A 21,255-nucleotide genomic window follows, 5' to 3' on the forward strand; every position below is an offset into this window, starting at 1 on the left:
TTGATACATGATTTGTGCTTCTGCACTTCTGCTGATGTTTACATTTCAGTTTTACTATTAAGGTTTTATATTCTGCTTATCATTTGCCTTCTTAACACTGCATTCCAGTGCCTTTCTGTTTGTTACAGAGGTGTTTTCCCCTGTTCTTTTGTCTGCCCCAGCCCCCATTAATAGATTGCTTCTATAAATTTGGCATGCTTGCGTGAGTCTTGGCTCATTCAAATGGCTCAGCAATGCTTGGCATCCTTGTTTGTCTCGTTGGAGTGTTTTTGCTGCATCTAGTCCCATCCAGTGTACTGCTGTTGCTTTCTTGAATTATATAATTTATTTGCATATTAAGAATGCAAACTGCATTTGTTTTCCAGTGTCTTTGCTGCTGAATTAATTGCTTGAAAATTCCCATAAAAGTCTGTTGAATTGATTTCTATTAGCTTTTCACTTTGAACTATCTTTTGCTTGTTTTTTCATTAAGAAGACTTAGTGGCAGTGGAGCGTAGCCTGGTCTGGCCCTTAGAAATGAAATTTTCCCTATAAAACTACATCTGAACCTGTACATATTAACTCGGTCTTGCAAAAAGAAAACAGTTTTTGCATTGAGGAGCACTGCCCCTTCAATCTTCTATGTAGTTTAGTTTTTGCTTCTAACCCTAAAAGCACCAAAGCTGGCCTATTGTTAAACTTCTCTAATACCACATCCCTGTAGTTCACATAGAAGGAGCAGACATCATGGATATGAAGTTTCCCAGTTACTCTGTTGCCACTCTGGTGGATATAGGCATCCTGAGATAATGTAGCATTTGTCTCATGTTTCCTGACAACCAACTAATCCTTAGTCATGGAGGCAAAACTCTTGCATACAAGCATTTAAAATAACAATCATTTTGTCAGTAGCACATATACTATACCCACCACACACAGTATGGTCCTGACACATAAACCAGCAAATGCTGATGTGCTAAAACACAACCTTCCTAAACACCAAAGACCTCCCAGAGAGTTGAACCAGATCAGTTATTCACAGCAAACCGAAAAGCACTCTACCAAAATTACACCCAATATCACACATGCAGCCACATCCCATGGAGCCTCAACTGCAAAGCCAATAAAGCAAGCCAACACACTACCCAATATTCTAGTCATAGTAGACTCCAATGTGAGACATACTCACCAGGCTGAACAAGGAGAAAATCAGAGTCTGTTGTCTTTCAGGGGCCAGGATCCACCAAGTCTCTCATGCACTCATGTAATTGAATCACAAGTAGCAGTATACGTCTGTCATAGTCTATGTGGGTGTAAATGACCTGAGACTTACCTCCCTGGGTTATATGAAGAGAGACATTCTGGAGCCCTCTGACTATGCATCCCATGTTGGTATGAGCCTAACATTTGGCAGAACTCTACCTTCACCAAAGATGATGTCACTATATGAACAGAAGATAATTAAATGTAATAACTGATTTAGTTTCTGGTGTCATTCAAAGGGGATACAGTATTTGTCTGCATGGGATGATATGGTCAGCAGACCACATTGCTTTGCCAATGATTGTCTGCACTTCACCCCATTAGACTTCGAAATATTAGCTAAAACATGGTCCTCTCCTTATTGTCTTTTTAGGCAATGCCAAATTGATAAACCTTCCAACTTAGCAAAATTAACCTAAGGAGAGTGTAAAGGTGTCATTGCTCAATGTCAGGAGCCCAAACAAGAAACTCCACTCCCTGCAAGCTCTTCTTACTTTGGAAAATGCAGGCATCTGTGCACTTACTGGGACATGGTTTAAAGCTGCGGATAGCACCCTGTCAGAACAGAGATACAATGCTGTCTGCACATTTAAACCAGCTAATATATAGGCAGAGACTAAAGGCAGAGGAATCTCATTCTATAGCATTAACAAATATACCTAAAGGTTGTTCAAACAGGATGACATGCTTGAGCCTCTCCATGTCCAAATTTCCACATCATGTCTTTGCAAGCTATCGATCACTCTCTATGACCCACATGCTCAAACTTAGACCTACTGGAGACATTTATCATTCCACCCAATACCATATTTATGGGACTTTAACTATGCTCCTATACACTGGGAATCCTACATGGCCACAGACTTGAAGGCCCAGAGATTCCTGGCTTCATAAACACAAACACCCTGGACCAGTATGTCCTTTTGCCCACTGGGGTGAAAACATATGGGAGAAAGCTGCACCCCCGTAAAGCTCTCTCCTTTGGAATAAAACTAAATACTGTGACCACAGCAAACCCTGTTACAGTTATGAAATACTCTAAGACAAACTGCCTCTTATTAAGGGATTACTTGACACAATTGCAAGCCCCTTCAAACCCAGGGAACACAGCTGCCTCTGCAGAACTGTATAAAGAAACCCTGTGCAATGTTAATAGATACATAGAAGCAGATGTCCTTACCAGAAACAAGCCCAGAACCAACTCAGAAAAAAACAGCCTGGTAGAATCCAAACATAAACAGACTGTACAACAAAAGGAAAACAAATAGAAAAAATTAGGACATGCAAAGCCCAACTGAATAAAGACTCTCTTATCAGGCTAAACAAATGTCTAAGAGGGCAAATTAGGTCTACCAAAGCCGATTTTGCATTAAAGATAGCCTCCCAGGTCAAGGACAATGACAAGGCTTTTTTTAGCTATGTCCAGATCCTCAAAGTCAGTACACAAACTGCTTGTAAATGGATCTATATACATGGATCCAGTAGACTTAACAAATCTGCTGGCTGACAAATTCAGCTCCAGTTTTACCAGCTTCTCCTCTCCAGCTACTCCCTCCAAGTAATACCATCAAACATAACCCACCAATTGTCACTAGGGAGCAGGTCCTAAATTTATTCCCTAAGGCTAAGAGCACCACATCAATGGGACCCCAAAAATCCCAAGATATCTCCTAAATAATCTAAACATGACCTATCTGGATCTCTGGGATCACTATTTAACAACAGCTTCCAGACAGACTTTGCACCATGTGAATGGAGGATTGCAAATGCCAGCCCTCTGCACAAGGGTGCTTCATCAATGGATCTAGGGAAACACAGACCTGTACGTTTGACTAATCTCATATGCAACACCATGGAAAGAATTATTATGGATATGATTAATGACACAGGAAACCTTCAGATACTGGATCCAACCAATTTGGCTTTGTCAAATGTAAATCATGCATCCTCAACCCAGTGGACGTCTTTAAAAAGGTCACCAAGGCAATGGATGAGGGCAAAAGGATAGATACTGCCTACCTTGACTTGGATAAGGCATTTGAAACAGTACCTCACTCAGGCATTGCAAACAGACTCATGGAATTAGGCATTAGCCCCTATGTTATTTTTTTAGGTTCATAGGGTATGGATAGGTACTAGGCTAGCTGCCCTTATTTACCATTTTAAGTCTAGCCAATTTTCCTCAGTGAGAATGAAACCTTGTACCTCTTGTTTGTGAGGTAAACACCTTAATCATTATGCCATTCTCCAACCCCTCAGCTGGTACTCAGACAAGACCCAGGAAATTAGGATAGGGGAGACCATCTCCATAAAGAGTCACTAGCACAGTCCTTCAAGGCTCTGTGCTGTGCCCACTCTTTTTTAGAATTTACTACTCGGAAGTCAAAGTCAATGTTAAAGACCTCTGGCTGACTAGGTTTGACAATGACTGCATACTAGAAGCAGTCATACAATCCCCCAAAGACACTAACATCCTACAGGAAGGACTAACACAGACAAATGACTGGTGCCAAATTCATGTCTTAAAACTCAGTTCCAAGAAATGTATAATAGTACTGTCTAGGAAGTCAGCCACTGTATGAACAACCTCATTGATGACACACCCCTAACAGTGGATCCAGCAGTCAAGGATTTGGAGATATATGTGGGTAGTAACTTGGCTTTTGGCCAATATGTTTCTGAGGTAAGGAAATCATTTTGTATTCCTTGTAAGCAAGGGCATGTCATCTAGGTCCAAGAAGGTCATTGTTCCTCTGTTGTCAGCCCTCATTAGACCCATCATTAAGTACAATAACCCCTTTAGAATGTACCTGACCAGGAACATGCAGTAAGTGGAGCATCCACTGAGGTTCCACTCAAACAGAATGCAAGGTGTAAACAACATGTCCTATGCAGATCCCCTCAAAGTCATCTCTCTCTACTCAATTTCCTGCAGACTGTTGAGAGGTGATTTGTACCTAGCATACAAAACATCCCTAGATGCCACTCTGATGTACCTTTTTCACATCTTCAGAACCAGTAGCATCAGGACTACTTGATCTAGGGACTTGAACCTTGCCTATAACATAAATAGGACATGTTGGAGAGACAGGTATATGTCTCAAAGAATTCCTCTCAACTGGAACAGACTTCTCATCTGTGTGAAACAGAGTTTGTCCCTAACCATACTCAAGCATAACCTAGACCAGTGGATGGGAAATCTAAAATTAACCCCAGTTCTAGCACCTATGTCTCTAATGGAGAGTGGCCGTCTGTAAGCCATACCCTAGCTTCCATATACCCCTCAAAATAACCTCTAAAGCTAAAAAAACTTGCCAGATACATTTGGGATGTATGGCTCATCTTATGAAGGCCCCAGTGGTGATCAGCCTAGTATACACATATGAACAAAGCACAGTAGATCTTTATTACTACTTCTCAAAGTCAGAAGACATTGGTTAGCTACTCCCACACAGAGAAGTCATTTATTGCCTACTTCCCGTGTATTGCAAATATCTGTTAGCTACCGCTGACACAAAAAAGGTATGTATTGCATACTTCCCACATAAAGAAGATATCTCTTAGCTACCAGTCACACAGAGAAGGCATGTATTGCATACTTCCAACATGCAGAAGATATCTGTTGGCTACTACCCACACAGAGGTGATATTTGTTAGCTCCTATAACTCAGAGCAGACATCTGTTAGCTACTGATAACACAAAGTGTAGATACCGGTTAGCTAATCCCCACATACACAAGACATATTTGTTACCTATTTCCCACATACACAAGAGGTATTTTTGACATACTCCATATATAAACAGTTGGTATTTGTTTCCTACTCCCAACATACACAGGTGAAATTTGTTATCTGCTCCCCACATACACAGGAGGTATTTATGACCTACTCCCCACATACACAGAAGGTATTTGTTATCTACTCCCCACATATTCAGGAGGTATTTGTTACCTACAACCCACATGCAGAGGAGGTATTTGTTACCTGCTCCCCACATACACAGAAGGTATTTGTTACCTGCTACCTACATACACAGGAGGTATTTGTTACCTACTCCCCACATATTCAGGAGGTATTTGTTACCTACAACCCACATGCAGAGGAGGTATTTGTTACCTGCTCCCCACATACACAGAAGGTATTTGTTACCTGCTACCCACATACACAGGAGGTATTTGTTACCTACTCCCCACATATTCAGGAGGTATTTGTTACCTACAGCCCACATGATAGACAGGGGTCCAAGGAAGTAAATACTGTGGGAAGAAATAGCCAGGGAATTGTTATGGCTAGGCTTGTATATGCCCTACGGCCTATAGCCTAGTACCAACCTATGAACCTATGAACATATAGAGGAGGTATTTGTTACCTGCTCCCAACATGCACAGGAGCTATATATTAACTGCTATCCACATACACAAATAGTATTTGTTACATACTCCCCTCCTACACAAGGAGGTATTTACTACATGCTCCCCACATACACAGGAGGTATTTGTTACCTCCTCCCCACATACACAGGAGGTATTTGTTACCTCTTCCCCACATAAATAGGAGTAATTTTTGAACTACTCCTCATATACACAGATTAAATTTGTTATCTCTTCCTCACATACACTGAAGGTATTTGTTACCTGCTCCCCATATACATGGGAGGTATTTGTTACCTCTTCCCCACATACACTGGAGATATTTCTTACCTGCCCCCCACATGAGTGGGAGGTATTTGTTACCTGCTCCATACATATATGGGCGGTAGTTGGTACCTGTTCCCACATACACGAGAGGTATTTTTGAGCTACTCCCCCCATACGCAGGGGGTATTTATTACCTGCTCTCACATACACAGGAGGAATTTTTTACCTGCTCCCCATATACACAGGAGGTACTTGTTTCCTGCTCCCCACATACTCAGGAGGTATTAGTTAGCTACTTCCCACATACACAGGAGTTACTTTTTACCTACTCACCACATACAAATGAGGTATTTCTTACCTGCCCTCCACATACACAGGCAGTATTTGGTATTTATTACTTGCTCCTCATATACACAAGACTTATTTGTTACCTCTTCCTCACATATACATGAGGTATTTGTTACCTCCTCCTCCTCCTCACATACACAGGAGGTATTTGTTACCTCCTCCCCACATATGTGGGAAGTCTTTTTTGGCTACTCCTCACAAACATGGGAGGTAGTTTTGAGATATTCCCCACATAAATGGGAGGTATTTGTTACCTGGTCCCCAGATAGACCGGAGGTATTTGTTGCCTACTCCCACATACATGGGAGGTATTTGTTACCTACTACTCACGTATGTGGGTGGTATTTGTTGCCTACTCCCCACATACGTGGGAGGTATTTGTTACCTACTGCTACATACATGAGAGGTATTTCTTACCTTTTCCCTACAAATGTGGATGGTATTTGTTACCTGCTCCCCATATATGTGGGAGGTATTTTTGACCTGCTCCCACAAACGTGAAATGTATTTTTGACCTGATCCCCACTTACATAGGTTCATAGGTTCATACTAGGCTATCTGCCTGAGGGCATTTATAAGCCTAGCCCATAGTTTTGTGGCTTACGCCACCCCTTTAGTTTGGAGAAACTATGCCCATTATTTTGCTGTGCCTCTGTCGAGCAGTGACACTGAGGTAACCCCTGGGGTGTATCTGCGATCTCCCATCCATTGGTCAAGATTCCTCTTGAACAAGGCCAGCAAGGTGCTCTGCCTCACATAAACCGGGATTTTGTTCCACAGCATAGGGAGTCTTTGGGTGATGAATCTATCCCTCCAGCACGTCCTATTAATAACCGTGTTGAGGTTTAAGTCTCCCGCCCTTGTGGCTCTGAGGGATCTAGATTTTTTGAGATGAAGCATGTTCATCAAATCTGGGTTTGACATGGCCTTGTATGTCAGGCATAGGTCACCTCTGAGCAAGCGGTAAGCAACTGAATATAACTGGAGTTCTTTCAGTCGGGCAGCATAAGACAGATTTTTGAGACCCTTTATCCTTTTGGTGAGGAACTTTTGTTTGTGCCTCTCCAGCTGCTGCAAGTGTCGGGTCAGATACATTCCGAATGGGGCATTGTACTCGATCATTGGTCTGATGAGTGATGAGTATAGGGAGACTATGACTTCCCTTGATCTAGATGTGAATCCCTTCATGATAAGGTGGGCAATGTAGAAGGTCTTCCTAACTACTTTAGCAATATGAGTGTCGAATGAAAGGCTACTGTCAACCTGGGTTCCCAGGTCCCTAATAACTTCTTCTGTGTTCAGGGGATTGCCACCTATATGGTAGCTAGGGGTAACCTTATTTTTCCCGAAGGGTATGACTATGCATTTCTTGGCATTTAACTTTAGGCCATGGCTCTGGCACCAGTTATCCATTTCTGTGAGACCCTTCTGAAGGATATCTGTGTTGGATGTGTTTTCAACTACGGCCCAGTTTGCAGTCATCTGCAAACTTTGTCAGCCATAACCCTCCTGTGTTTGCTTGCACTTCAGAAAAGTAGATGCCAAACAAGAGTGGGCCCAGGACTGAGCCCTGTGGGACACCACTTGTGACAGGCTTTGAGTCTGACATGGCGCCAGCAACTCTGACCCTGTGGGTTCTGTCACTCAGCCAGTTTGCAACCCATCTTGTAATGTATGGGTTTACATTTAAGTTGTTGAGTTTTTCAATGATACCCGAGTGAGGTATTGTATCAAAAGCCTTCGCCAGGTCTAGGTAGGCTGTATGGACTGCCTTTCCCTCGTCAATGGCCTTGGTGACTGTTTGAAAAAAGTCAACCAAGTTTAAAAGGCATGATCTGCCTTTGACAAAGCCAAACTGGGTTGGATCCAAAGTCTGCAAGTTCCCTATGTCTTTATTTATGAGATCCATTATGATCCTCTCCATGGCTTTGCAGATAAGGCTTGTCAAGCTAATGGGACGGTAATTTCCAGGGTCGGTGGAGGCACCGCCTTTGTGGAGTGGGACCACAGTCGCTGTGCGCCACTCCCTGGGTACGTATCCGGAGGTGAGACTAAGATTAAACAGCTGTCCTAACTGTGGGTTTAATTCCTCATTGAGTTCATGGAGCACACAGCCGGGGACACCATCAGGTCCCATGGATGCTGTGTTCTTTGCCTTGGAGAGAGCAGTTCTCACCTGGGCGTTAGAGATGTTTGGGGGGCTACAATAATTTGGTATAGATATCTCTCCTTTAGGGGGGGGAGAAGTTTGCACTGAACCTGTCAGCCAGTATGTTGGCAATGTCTGTAGGATCAGTAATCTTCACATCATTTTGAACTAATTCTGAGCATATCTGGGAGTTTCCTCCTAGGTTTCTGACATAGCTAAAGAATGCCTTATGGTTGTCTTTAGAGTCCTTAGCTATTTTTTTCTCAAAATTAGCTTTGGATGATTTTATGAGAGCTCTTAGCTGTTTACTTATAGTGATCAGCGGTGTCTTACCTTTTAAGGATTTTGCTCTATCTTGTAGTAGCTTTCTCCTTTTGTTGTAGAGTTTGTTTATGGCTGGGGTCCACCAGACTGGATGCTTGCCTTTGGTGCAAAGAGTCTTTGTTTTGCTTGGGATTGCCTGATCCATGCAGCCGTGCAGGTGCTGGTAGAAGGCATTTGTAAGTGATTCAGCGGTTTGAGTAATGTTAACCGCCGGCTCAGGGGCCTTAAAGGAGACCACACTAGTCTTTAGAAGTGTGAAGTCGGCTTCGAGAAGTTCTTTACTGTGGTCTTTTCATTTCGGTGGGGCGGGATGAGGACCTCCAGCGAGATTAGTTTGTGATCAGATCTCACCAGTGAGGGGTATACTTCCGGCGTTGAACATTGTGCTCCCATGTTCGTGATGATGAGATCAAGTATGTTTTCTCCTCTTGTGGGGATGGTGATTAGTTGTTCCATGGCATTTGAGTTTATGAATTCCAGGAACTTTTGGGCTAGAGTGTTTGGGCTTGAGTAGTGTTCCCAGTCTATATTAGGGTAGTTGAAGTCACCTAGTATGATGGTGTTCGGAGATACATTTATCCGCTCCAGTGTTTTCAGGAAGGCCATATGAGGTTCCTGAGTTTGCGAGGGTGGCCTGTAACATGCTACAAATTGCAGAGCAATCTTGCCTATGGTTAATTGCACCTGGATGGTTTCCGATGCATCGTGCAATGCCACCAATCTTGAGGTGTGGGTGTCCTTGATGAATATGGATACCCCTCCTCCTTTCTTGGTATTGTCCGGGTTTTGGGGCCGGAACGCATGATATGAGGTAAAACCTGATAGTGCTGGGGTGCTCTCAGGAGCCTTGAACCAGGTTTCTGTCACAGCACAGACATCGATGTTCTCCATACTGAGAAGGGCCTCGAGTGCGTGCATCTTGAGGTTGAGACTTCTGGCATTGAGCAGCATTACCCTTAGTTTTTTTTCTTTGTTTTCTAGGGTGGTAGGTTTAGAATTTGAGCCTTGCCTAAAAAAGGCACTATGGGGGTGGCAAGAGCCTTTGCCAAAATCCGGAATCCCAGGGGTGACAAGTGCAAGCCGTCCCTTGCGAAGCAGCGTGGCTTGTCCAGCATGTCATCCCAGGCAGACAGACATTGGATCCCCTTTGAATGACACCAGAGTTTAAGCCAATTGTTAAAGCTGATCATCTTATCTCTGTATTGTGGCATCATTCTTGGTGAAGGTAGGATACTGCTCAAGGTCAGGGTCATACCTGCTTGGGCTACATAATCAGAGAGCTCCTCTATGTCTCTTTTCATGTAGTCCAAGGAGGTACGTCTCAGGTCGTTAACACCAGTGTGGACAATGACTGAGTCGTACTTGTACCTGCTGTTGAGAGACCTGAGTGCATGCGTTATGTGGCGGATTCTTGCACCCGACAGGCAGCTTACCGTGACCTTCTCCTTACTCAGTCTGGTGAGCGGGACGTCAGTGTGTCTGACTATGGAGTCACCAATGACTAGTGTGTCTGGCATTGTGTTTGGCCTTAAGGGCTGTGACTGCTTGACACTCTGACTGTGTGGTCTATGTGTTGCAGGTGTTGTGTTCTGAGGTGGTAGTTGTTTGGGTGTCTGCTTTGGTGGCCTCTGCTGTTTTGGTAGATTTTTGATCAGAGCCTCCGAGTATGTCTTTGTGTGTTTATGTGTATGATTTGAGGTCGTGATGGTATTATGTGAGACTGGGTCTATAGTGTGTGTGGTTACCTTCTCCTCCTGTCTGGTCATGCCAGTCCTATGTTGAGAGAGCTCAGCCTCCAGTTTGGCCGTATAGTTGCATCTCTCGCATGTATTTGTGTTTTGTGGGAGGAGGAGAGGGTTGTCTGTGTACATGAGGCAATTGTAACATTGCCTCAATATTCCCAGGTTCACCAGCTGAGCAGGAGAGGACATTAGCAACTGATCCCTCGACATGCTAGAAGGAATAGACAGAAAAACTTAAGAAAAGGTTCTGGGGGATGTGGGTGTCCGAGACATGGGGTTTGCTTTTTTGGGGTACTTTCTATAACAAGAGTGCTGTATCAAGGTGATAAGTACTGTAGGAGCAAGTGCTTCGCTATACAGATAGAGAATAGTCTACTTGGGAGTCAAGTAGAGATAATTTATAGTTGTAGGATACACTAAATAGAACAGTAGTATACTTTGAGGAAGGTAGTTTTAAGGGAAAATTTGAAGAGTGGACTTTAGGTAGCCCTAATAGTTTAAATCTGGCGCTGCCCTAGTGTGCAACGGTAGCAGCTCCCCGCTAAATCGCGCTAAATCGCGCTAAAGCACGCTAACGCGTGCTTTATAGCAGGGGGCTGGAAAAAACAGGAAATGACCCAAAATGGCCAACAAAATACTAGTTGCTGCTTTTAACCACTCCTCTGAGGACAAACAAGCAGCTCAGTACTCCCCACTCCCACTGGTGAGTAAAGAAACTACCTCTGGCCACACAAGAAAATGGAGGAACACAGAAACCAAATACAAAGCCCAGGGATCAGCAAAATCTGATCACTGGAACAACTAGCTAGGAAAGTTTAGGAAAGGAGAATATTTTTTTGTTTTTTTTTTGTTTTTTGCAAACAGACAGAAAAAAATGCAGTAAATGCTTTGTTTTCGACTAAATTGCTATCAAAGGCTGGTACACTTGAGTGTATTAGCCTGTTTGTTACTTTTAAGCAATACTTTAGCCCACAAGTGCAATCAACAATATAAGCTCACAAAAACAGGAAAATAAGATAATAAAACAGTAATATAGGCACAAACAGTAGTCGAAAAGCTCAAAAGATCGAAAAATGCAAACTAAAAAGTTTAAAAAATACTTATGATCAAGAAAGTTGCTTTTTCTGCTCTCTGCTGGCATAGGAACTCTGCAGGGGACCATGAGGAGCTATGCCTAGTTCTCTAATGCCAGAAAAGCCTGCCAAAGCGTGCTTTATAGCAGGGGGCTGGAAAAAACAGGAAATGACCCAAAATGGCCGACAAATTACTAGTTGCTGCTTCTAACCACTCCTCTGAGGACAAACAAGCAGCTCAGTACTCCCCACTCCCACTGGTGAGTAAAGAAACTACCTCTGGCCACACAAGAAAATGGAGGAACACAGAAACCAAATACAAAGCCCAGGGATCAGCAAAATCTGATCACTGGAACAACTAGCTAGGAAAGTTTAGGAAAGGAGAATATTTTTTTGGGGTTTTTTTTTTTGTTTTTTGCAAACAGACAGAAAAAAAATGCAGTAAATGCTTTGTTTTCGACTAAATTGCTATCAAAGGCTGGTACACTTGAGTGTATTAGCCTGTTTGTTACTTTTAAGCAATACTTTAGCCCACAAATGCAATCAACAATATAAGCTCACAAAAACAGGAAAATAAGGTAATAAAACAGTAATATAGGCACAAACAGTAGTCGAAAAGCTCAAAAGACCGAAAAATGCAAACTAAAAAGTTTAAAAAATACTTATGATCAAGAAAGTTGCTTTTTCTGCTCTCTGCTGGCTTAGGAACTCTGCAGGGGACCATGAGGAGCTATGCCTAGTTCTCTAATGCCAGAAAAGCCTGCCAAAGCGTGCTTTATAGCAGGGGCTGGAAAAAACAGGAAATGACCCAAAATGGCCGACAAATTACTAGTTGCTGCTTCTAACCACTCCTCTGAGGACAAACAAGCAGCTCAGTACTCCCCACTCCCACTGGTGAGTAAAGAAACTACCTCTGGCCACACAAGAAAATGGAGGAACACAGAAACCAAATACAAAGCCCCGGGATCAGCAAAATCTGATCACTGGAACAACTAGCTAGGAAAGTTTAGGAAAGGAGAATATTTTTTTGCGGGGGGTTTTTTGTTTTTTTTTGCAAACAGACAGAAAAAAATGCAGTAAATGCTTTGTTTTCGACTAAATTGCTATCAAAGGCTGGTACACTTGAGTGTATTAGCCTGTTTGTTACTTTTAAGCAATACTTTAGCCCACAAATGCAATCAACAATATAAGCTCACAAAAACAGGAAAATAAGGTAATAAAACAGTAATATAGGCACAAACAGTAGTCGAAAAGCTCAGAAGATCGAAAAATGCAAACTAAAAAGTTTAAAAAATACTTATGATCAAGAAAGTTGCTTTTTCTGCTCTCTGCTGGCTTAGGAACTCTGCAGGGGACCACGAGGAGCTATGCCTAGTTCTCTAATGCCAGAAAAGCCTGCCAAAGCATGCTTTATAGCAGGGGGCTGGAAAAACAGGAAATGACCCAAAATGGCCGACAAATTACTAGTTGCTGCTTCTAACCACTCCTCTGAGGACAAACAAGCAGCTCAGTACTCCCCACTCCCACTGGTGAGTAAAGAAACTACCTCTGGCCACACAAGAAAATGGAGGAACACAGAAACCAAATACAAAGCCCAGGGATCAGCAAAATCTGATCACTGGAACAACTAGCTAGGAAAGTTTAGGAAAGGAGAATATTTTTTTTTTTTTTTTTTGTTTTTTGCAAACAGACAGAAAAAAAATGCAGTAAATGCTTTGTTTTCGACTAAATTGCTATCAAAGGCTGGTACCTGCAAGTAATTTGTGACCTCACCTCCCCTTACCCAGGTGGTATTTGTGACCTACTCCTCACAAATGCAGGAGTTATTTGTGACCTACTGCCCACATATGCAAAAGGATTTGTTACTTACTTCCCACATACACAGGAGGTGTCTGTTAGTTATTTCCAACAAACAAGTAATATATATGTTAGCTACTGCCTACATGCAAAAGACATTCATTAGATATCACCACACACAGAACTCATAACATTTGTTGCCTGTTTCCCATACATGAAATACACATATGCTACCACCATACACAAGATATATTTGTTTATGAATTCCTCAACCAGAATATATTTGTTACATATTTTAAGGCACAAAATACACATTAATTAGTTTTCTCTCACAGGAGACATTTTTAATTAGTAGCACATAATACATATTTTCTCTACTACAACACATAGAAGTCATGTGTTACCTGTTTGGACACACTGCAGAAATTTGTTAGCTATAATCAAACACATGAAACATTTTTTTACCTATTTCCCACAAACACATTATTTGTTACTTACCTTTCACACACAGCATGCATTTGTGAGCTATCACCTCTGTATAGAAGACATTTTTTGCTAACCTCCCTGAGATGATGTGAGGTATTGCCAGCTATGCTAGGACAAGTAAGGCAGTGGATGTGTAACATATGCCAGCATAGCTAACTGGAGTTTTGTAAAGAATTATGTCTTTTGTATATCAGACTAATTTGTAAAGGTGCTTGTGCTGAGAATGTATTTGTAAAGCTGCTTTTGTTAAAAATGTACCAACAGTGGGTTCTACTGGGCAGATGAGAAATGCACCTGTATGTCAGACTGTATTGTAACTATATAAATGAATATATTATAACAGAGGATACTGGAAGAAAAGAAATTAATCTCAGTCCAGCTAACCTTGAAAAATAATCTGAAATTAAATTACCTGGTTTAGGCCATAAAGACTGTATCTTGCAGTTCTGATTGCAACCAGAGACAAAATGTCTGTGAATAACAGGACTAGGAATCCTACTGTATTGTCCTTAGGAGTGAACTAATTGCTACCCTGGAAGGGTGGAAGTTTGTGAAATGGTTTTGTAGCTTCCATATGCTATAACACATCTTAGCAAAGCTCTGAGTATGTGTATGGTAACACATATGTGCAAGATTCTGGCTCAGTTTCTAGTAAATGGGTTAGTGTGAGAACCGGAAGTCAAGTGACCAGATGTATGTGATGTCATTCTGTAATCCAGCACTGAAATCATGTTTTAAAAATAGATGAGACAGAGATTCAGGGCAGTCTGTTTTTGCAACATGGCAAGGAGGGATTACTCATCCACTTCATCTTGCCCTGCTTTAGTAAATAACCATGGAGTAGTAATTCTGTAGATCAGTCAGGAAAATATAGTGAGATTAGTTAAGTACTGTTTTATTGTATCTGTGTGAATCTTTCCATCTGTGTTATTTTTAATAGTTCCTGTGATTGAAGTTCTAGTATTTATTGTAAACAGATGTTTAGTATTTTAAAGTTATTTTATTTCTTATTATTAAATATATTTAAACTTTTCATTGTGACTGGTATTGTAGAGAATATTTTAACCTTTGAGAATACTTACATTTATTTTGTAACACTGTGGCTGCTTCTGAAAACATTGCTGCCTTGGTCAAACACTACAATTTATATTAGTATTAATTTTACTCATTATAATTGGGTACCCTTGTAAGAGCCTTAGAGTAGCTGGCTTTGGAGTGTTTTGGTGGAAGTATCTGCCTTATACTCTGGGCTAAGGGGGCATAGTAGCTAAATCAGTGCCACCCTTTCCCAGGTGTGTGTGTGTGTGTGTGTGTGTGTGTGTGTGTGTGTGTGTGTGTGTGTGTGTGTGTGTGTGTGTGTGTGTGTGTGTGTGAATCAACTCTCAGAGAGTGTGTGTGTATGTCAGCTGCTTGGATCAGGAACACAGAGCACTGGGTTTCACAGAGAGGGTGGTGGAGGATTTGGCTTGGAACACTCAGCTGAGTACTTAACTCTACAGCTGTGGTCAGTGTGAAGTCTTATTTGGGGCCTGGTGAGAGGGAGGGAAACCTAGCCTCAGAACAGAAGTGTGTTCCCTGTGCACTCTTAAGAGAAATTGTGCTTGGTACAGAGACCTGCATCTGGAAATACTGTGTATATCTATTTTTGTTCCAAGTGAATGTCCCTCACTGGTATCAGTGTTGAGGAGTGATGCTCCTTGATTACTGGGCCAGAAGAGGGATGTGCACCCCACACACAGGAAACATATATTGCCTACTCTCCAAATCCTGAAGATATTTGTTAGCGACTTCCCACACACAGGTAACATTTACTAGTGACTTTCCACTCACATTACACTTTTTAGGTACCCACATAAAGAAGGCATTTATTTCCTACTTTTCACATACAGGAGACCATTTTATAACTGCTTTCCACATGTAAGAGGCATTTGTCAACTACTACCATGCATGTGGGATATTTGTTAGCCATACAAGAAATATTCCCTACCAACTTCTCACACACAATAGGTATTTACTACTAGTTCCCCCCTCCACACACACACACACACACACACACACACACACACACACACACACACACACACATACACACACACACACACACACACACACACACACACACACACACACATACACACACACACACACACACACACACACACACACACACACACACACACACACACACACACACACAAAATGTATTTTAGCTACTGCCAAGCATACAGGCAACCTTTTTTATTTGCTTCCTATATGGAGGAGTTATTTGTTAGAGACTTCCCACATTCAGGAAGCATTTCTTACTAACTTCCCACACAGACAGAAGTAATTTGTTAGCAATTACCAGGGACACAGTAAATATTCTGTAGCCACTATCACACACAGAAGGTATTTGCTACCTACTTCCCGTTATAGGAGGCATTCATTTGCTATGTCCTCATGTAGATGATACCAGTTACTATTTCCCTATTAGGAATATAAGATAGTAGTAGGAGTTAGAGCTCTTCTTACTATAAATGAGGCGATACAGTGGAACATGCCAGGTCATATCAGGGAGATGTGAAGGGGACATTCCAAACCCCAGCTTTACTCCGTAGCATATCGCCTACTTCGAGGTGATCTCTGCCTAACATATAAAGCTATGTCAATCCCAGAGCTGTTGGACCGGCTACACCTAAAGAAATCCCAATCCCTCCAAGCTACATGCTTTAGGGACCTAAACCTTGTCACCACAATAAACAGGACACGCTGGAGGAATAGATTCCTGTCCCAGAGACTTCCTATACTCTGGAACAAGCTACCCATCTATGTCAAGCAAAGTTCTTCATTAGCACTCTTCAAGAAAAATCTTGATGAGTGGATGGGAAATAGGAAATACACCCCAGGGATCACTTCTGTGTCTCTGCTGGACAGTGGCACAGGAAATAAACTTTCTTGGGTGGCGTAAGCTATGGAACCTTGCTGGCTAGGCTTACGTAGGCCCTTGGGCCTACAGCCTAGTACCTACCTATGAACCTATGAAGAACATAGAGGAAAAGTGGGTGGTACTCACTGACGGTCATAAGGATTAACTACTCCCTGGATTTCTAAAAGTGCTTTTCCACAAAGTTGTGCACCCATGGATTGGGTTGCCATAGTTTGTTGTGCAAAGTGAATTCACATAGGCCTATCACATAGGTCTATAAATAAGGTATAAATTAGGTGAAGAAATGGAAAGGGAGGGACTGAGGCAAGGAGGAAAGATAAGTAACAGACTAAATAGACTTACGGCTTCTGTCCACCATCAGCCAAGGACAATGTAATATAGTCTGCTGTGAATCTGGAAAATTCTGTGTCGAAAGTACTGAAAGAAAATTTTAGAACTGTAGTAAAATTGCTCTACCTAAACATAGCATTGAAGCTGACCATGAAGTGGTATTTAAGTTTCACATTTTATAAAATATTTGCTAAGATGTTCAAGGAGAGTTTTCAAATGAACTATTATATCAGGGAAGTAAGTCAAGAATGAGTTTAGGTGCTGCATCATGTTTTGGGTGACATGATGGAACAACAATTAAGAAAGAGAAGCACCACAGTACTAAAGGGATGTTGCTTTTGTAGATGTTACTTGCATTTACTGGTTCATAGGTTATTAAGTCATTACTCTGGTGTTTTAAATGTACCAAATCTAAAACTGCAAAAAATGCACTCACAGAACAACTCCAAAGTCCAAAAGAATGCAGTGGGCAAAAGAGAGACACTCCAACCAGCTTGAAAAAAACGCACGATTTATTAAGTATCCACAAATGAACAGAAATAAAGCATTAACGCAATTCATCCACAATACGTGTTTTCGTCCACATAAAACTTGGACTTCATCAGATAACCTTTTATATGTTTTAAATATACCACCAGCTATGGCAGATTTATTTTCTTTGTATAAGACTGGGCAAGTATGCCATTATATTTTTGAAAGTTTATCAGACTATATTTTTTGTTTTGCCTACATGTGCACTGAATTATGCATATTTATATCTGAGCTTTGTTTTGTAGTTTATTATATGTATTTATATTTTTTGTTTCTATTTGTGACCTGTCTGTTGATTTTTGTTGTCTTCCTTTTTACTTTTTCTTATTGTGAAGAAGTCAAAGTACAAAAAATTGGATTATACTGTGATTCCCTGGACATGACAGTTGAAATTATTCCCAAAAAATTATGCTGGACAACTTCAGATTTATGGGAGAGAATACAGCAATAGTTTCTATCTAGAAACAATGCTGATTTAGAAATAAATCTAGGTTAATATTACTGGAGCGGAAGATATTTCTCCTCAACTTCTTTTGCAAAGGTATTTATGATATATATCTAGCCACAAATGCAGTTTTATCATTCAGGAATCCTTAAACAACCTACTTATGGGTAAGAGAATGTGGAATTTTTAATACAATGGCAGAAAAAGCACATGTAAACAATTCTGCAAAGCATGAGCCTCATTTTGAAATATTCTAAGGAGTAGGAGAGTTGATTAACAACTGAGACCCTACGATTTAATAAAGCTTTATTTAGATACTAATCACAATAGCTTTGTGATGTATAACAGTTTGCACTTTGAGATATATATTTATATATAAATATAGGCTATAGACACACACACACACACACACACACACACACACACACACACACACACACACACACACACACACACACACGCACACACACACACACTAAAAAGCCACAATGGTGACATTTTAATGGCATATACCCTACTATATGCTCCCAGTCTGAAGATTCGGGCACATGTTACATAGGTTGAAAGCAGCATTATTACAGCTTTTCTGTTGCAACAGTACATTTTGTATATTTGAGGAGTGTAAATTTGTAGAATGGCTACAGGAATACAAAATATTTTAACATAACTTTATCTCCACAGTACTAAAGCTGTTACACCTGTCAAATAGCTTGTTATTAGTTTATCATTTGTCCTTCACCAAAACACCATGATACTAGCAGCCATGCCTTGTAGTTTAGTCTTTCAAAATATTCTTCCCACAGTCCACCATAATATAACAGTTCAGCTTTCAGTTTTCTCCAGTGTCCCATTTCAACTAATTTAGGACCGTAGAGTCTCAACACAATTTTTTCTTACATAGTCCTTGAGAAGTTGTTTTTTTTTTTTTGTTTTTCATTTTAATGACACCCTTGTTATCTGTTAGCTGCAGGCTGCTATCCAGAATTTAATCTAGTTTTCTTTGCTTAAAAAATAACAGTGGCTAATTTAAGACTTTCCCAATAGCTCATTTTCTCACCTACATGTGTAAGCTTTACGTTATAAAATCAAGAAAATTAGTTTCTGCACATTAACAACCATCTTTGCAAATTATTTTTATATAAAAACCCAGAACGAAGCTGAAACATGCAAATATTTCATATATTATTATCAAGGAACCTTCATTAGTGCAAACAACCATAGTTCATTCCATGGTGTTGTCATCAAATGCTTTGAACTGAAAATGCTTAGTTAAATAAAAAGTTTGATTTGTCATATATTCAGAGGTTTGCTTCGATTGTTGTGGACTACCTGCCATTCTCTCTTTTTTCTATTTGGACTGCTTTTTTGCTTGGAGGTACCTCACCCTGGTAATGTTTCTTATTTTTAGTGAACTGAAAATGCCTTCATTTATAGTGTAGCTCTATTCCCTCTGATATTGCTGGTCCCATATAAAAATATATGATACCACATCTCAAACTTACAGCAGTTAGGACAGAATAAGGTATTACATTAGTGGAGATGTAATATCATACTTAATAAGGGAGGTGTTAAGCAAGCAATAATGCCCTTCATGGAAGGCATTATCAGGGAATGCACCCAGGAGTGGTGTGAGACCTGACATTACAGACAAAGAGCCTCAATGCCCATCCTGTAGGGCATTATTGTGCTTAGCGAATGGGCTGTCTGTTAAAATGGTTTGTATTTTTTAATTGTAATTTTAATGTAATAAACTTTTTCTTTATTTTTGACGTAAAATAGTTCCTTATCCCAATGTTTAAGACTTACCTTCTCAAACAAGAATTACATATGCTACAGTATCCCATCCAAAATATAAGCTATGTAAGTATTTACTGTCTACATGTGATCACACATAGACATTCAGAAGCACAGAAGACTGGCAAACTCACGCACATATGCATAGAAACACACACACAGACACATGCCTAGCAGTTACAATCACTCTGTTCACTGAATACACCTCATCTCATTGTGATCAAATAAATGAAAACAAATCATGCAGTGCAAGGCATTAGAACCCCCTACCCATGTATCTTGACTGTCCTTGATTTTGTGCTGCAAAGTTGTGCTGTGTCCCTCATAGAATATTTGATTTGCTGGTAAACCATCTAAGATTGAAGGCAGTCGGTAATGCCAGATATGAGTTTCATTCTTATTGTTTATACATTGCATGCTGGTGAACTGCTTGTTGTAGTTAAAAGACAGTATGCTCTATATCTTCCTCTTTCCCTCATGCTTTGACACGCTCTCTCGCTCTCAAATGCACACAAGTTTTGTTTTTTCTTTATTTTTATGAGCACTAAACAGCATACATGTTTAGTGAGTGTAAAAAATGTCATTCCTTTGCATTTTTTTCTGTCTAAGCTTCACGCACCTTGATATGCTGCTATGAAGTAGCAGAAGTATCTTTTTACCAGGCATTGTGTGTGCATTAACACACTGCTGGAGAATGTTTTTTTCTCCATTCAGGGGAAAAAAAGATATCCATGTAGCCCATTCTCTTAAATTAAATGTGGTCTTATATTAGTAGAGATGTGACTTGTCATCTAAAAAGTGAGGTAGCATTACTCTGTGAAGGTGGAATGTTATACAAACAGACAGAAAGGAAATCCTCATGTGTATTCATGTCTATGCATTCATTGCCAGGGAATGAAATATAACTGCATTAATGAGCTTTTGAAAACAAATTTCCAAGAGACTGATATTTCATTTATATGTTATAAAGCTGAATTGACAATATTATAAGAAAACATCCGCCAGATGAAGCACATCTTTGGCAAATATCTTCAATTCCGACCCCAACTTATTAGTGAGTCTCGTGAAGTGTGACATTGCCTTATGAAGTTTCATCTCCAAATAATTTCAATTTTGTCATGCAGTATCACTTTTCTGGATATGATCATGCAAAAACTGGGGAACAGAATCCAATCACATCATCTCATTGAACCACTGTCATTGAAAAAAACAAAAAAGTTATCAGCTCCAATGTGTAGAGGACTACAGCCCTGAAAATGGGTGAATTGAAAGGGCTATCCTTGCTCACCTGTTCTTGAGGCAGGGTTGGAATGTCCCTAGCAGAGACTAGAGAAACCTACATGTTTCAAGGGGTAAAGATCATCTGTAGGCTTAGGCCTTGTGTAATGAAATGAAAGCATGCACTGCAGCCATTTTATGCCTGCCTGACTG

The sequence above is a fragment of the Protopterus annectens genome, chromosome 2.part0, assembly GCF_019279795.1.
Source record: "Protopterus annectens isolate FY-2018-M chromosome 2.part0, PAN1.0, whole genome shotgun sequence".
In the NCBI taxonomy this organism is placed as follows: domain Eukaryota; kingdom Metazoa; phylum Chordata; order Ceratodontiformes; family Protopteridae; genus Protopterus; species Protopterus annectens.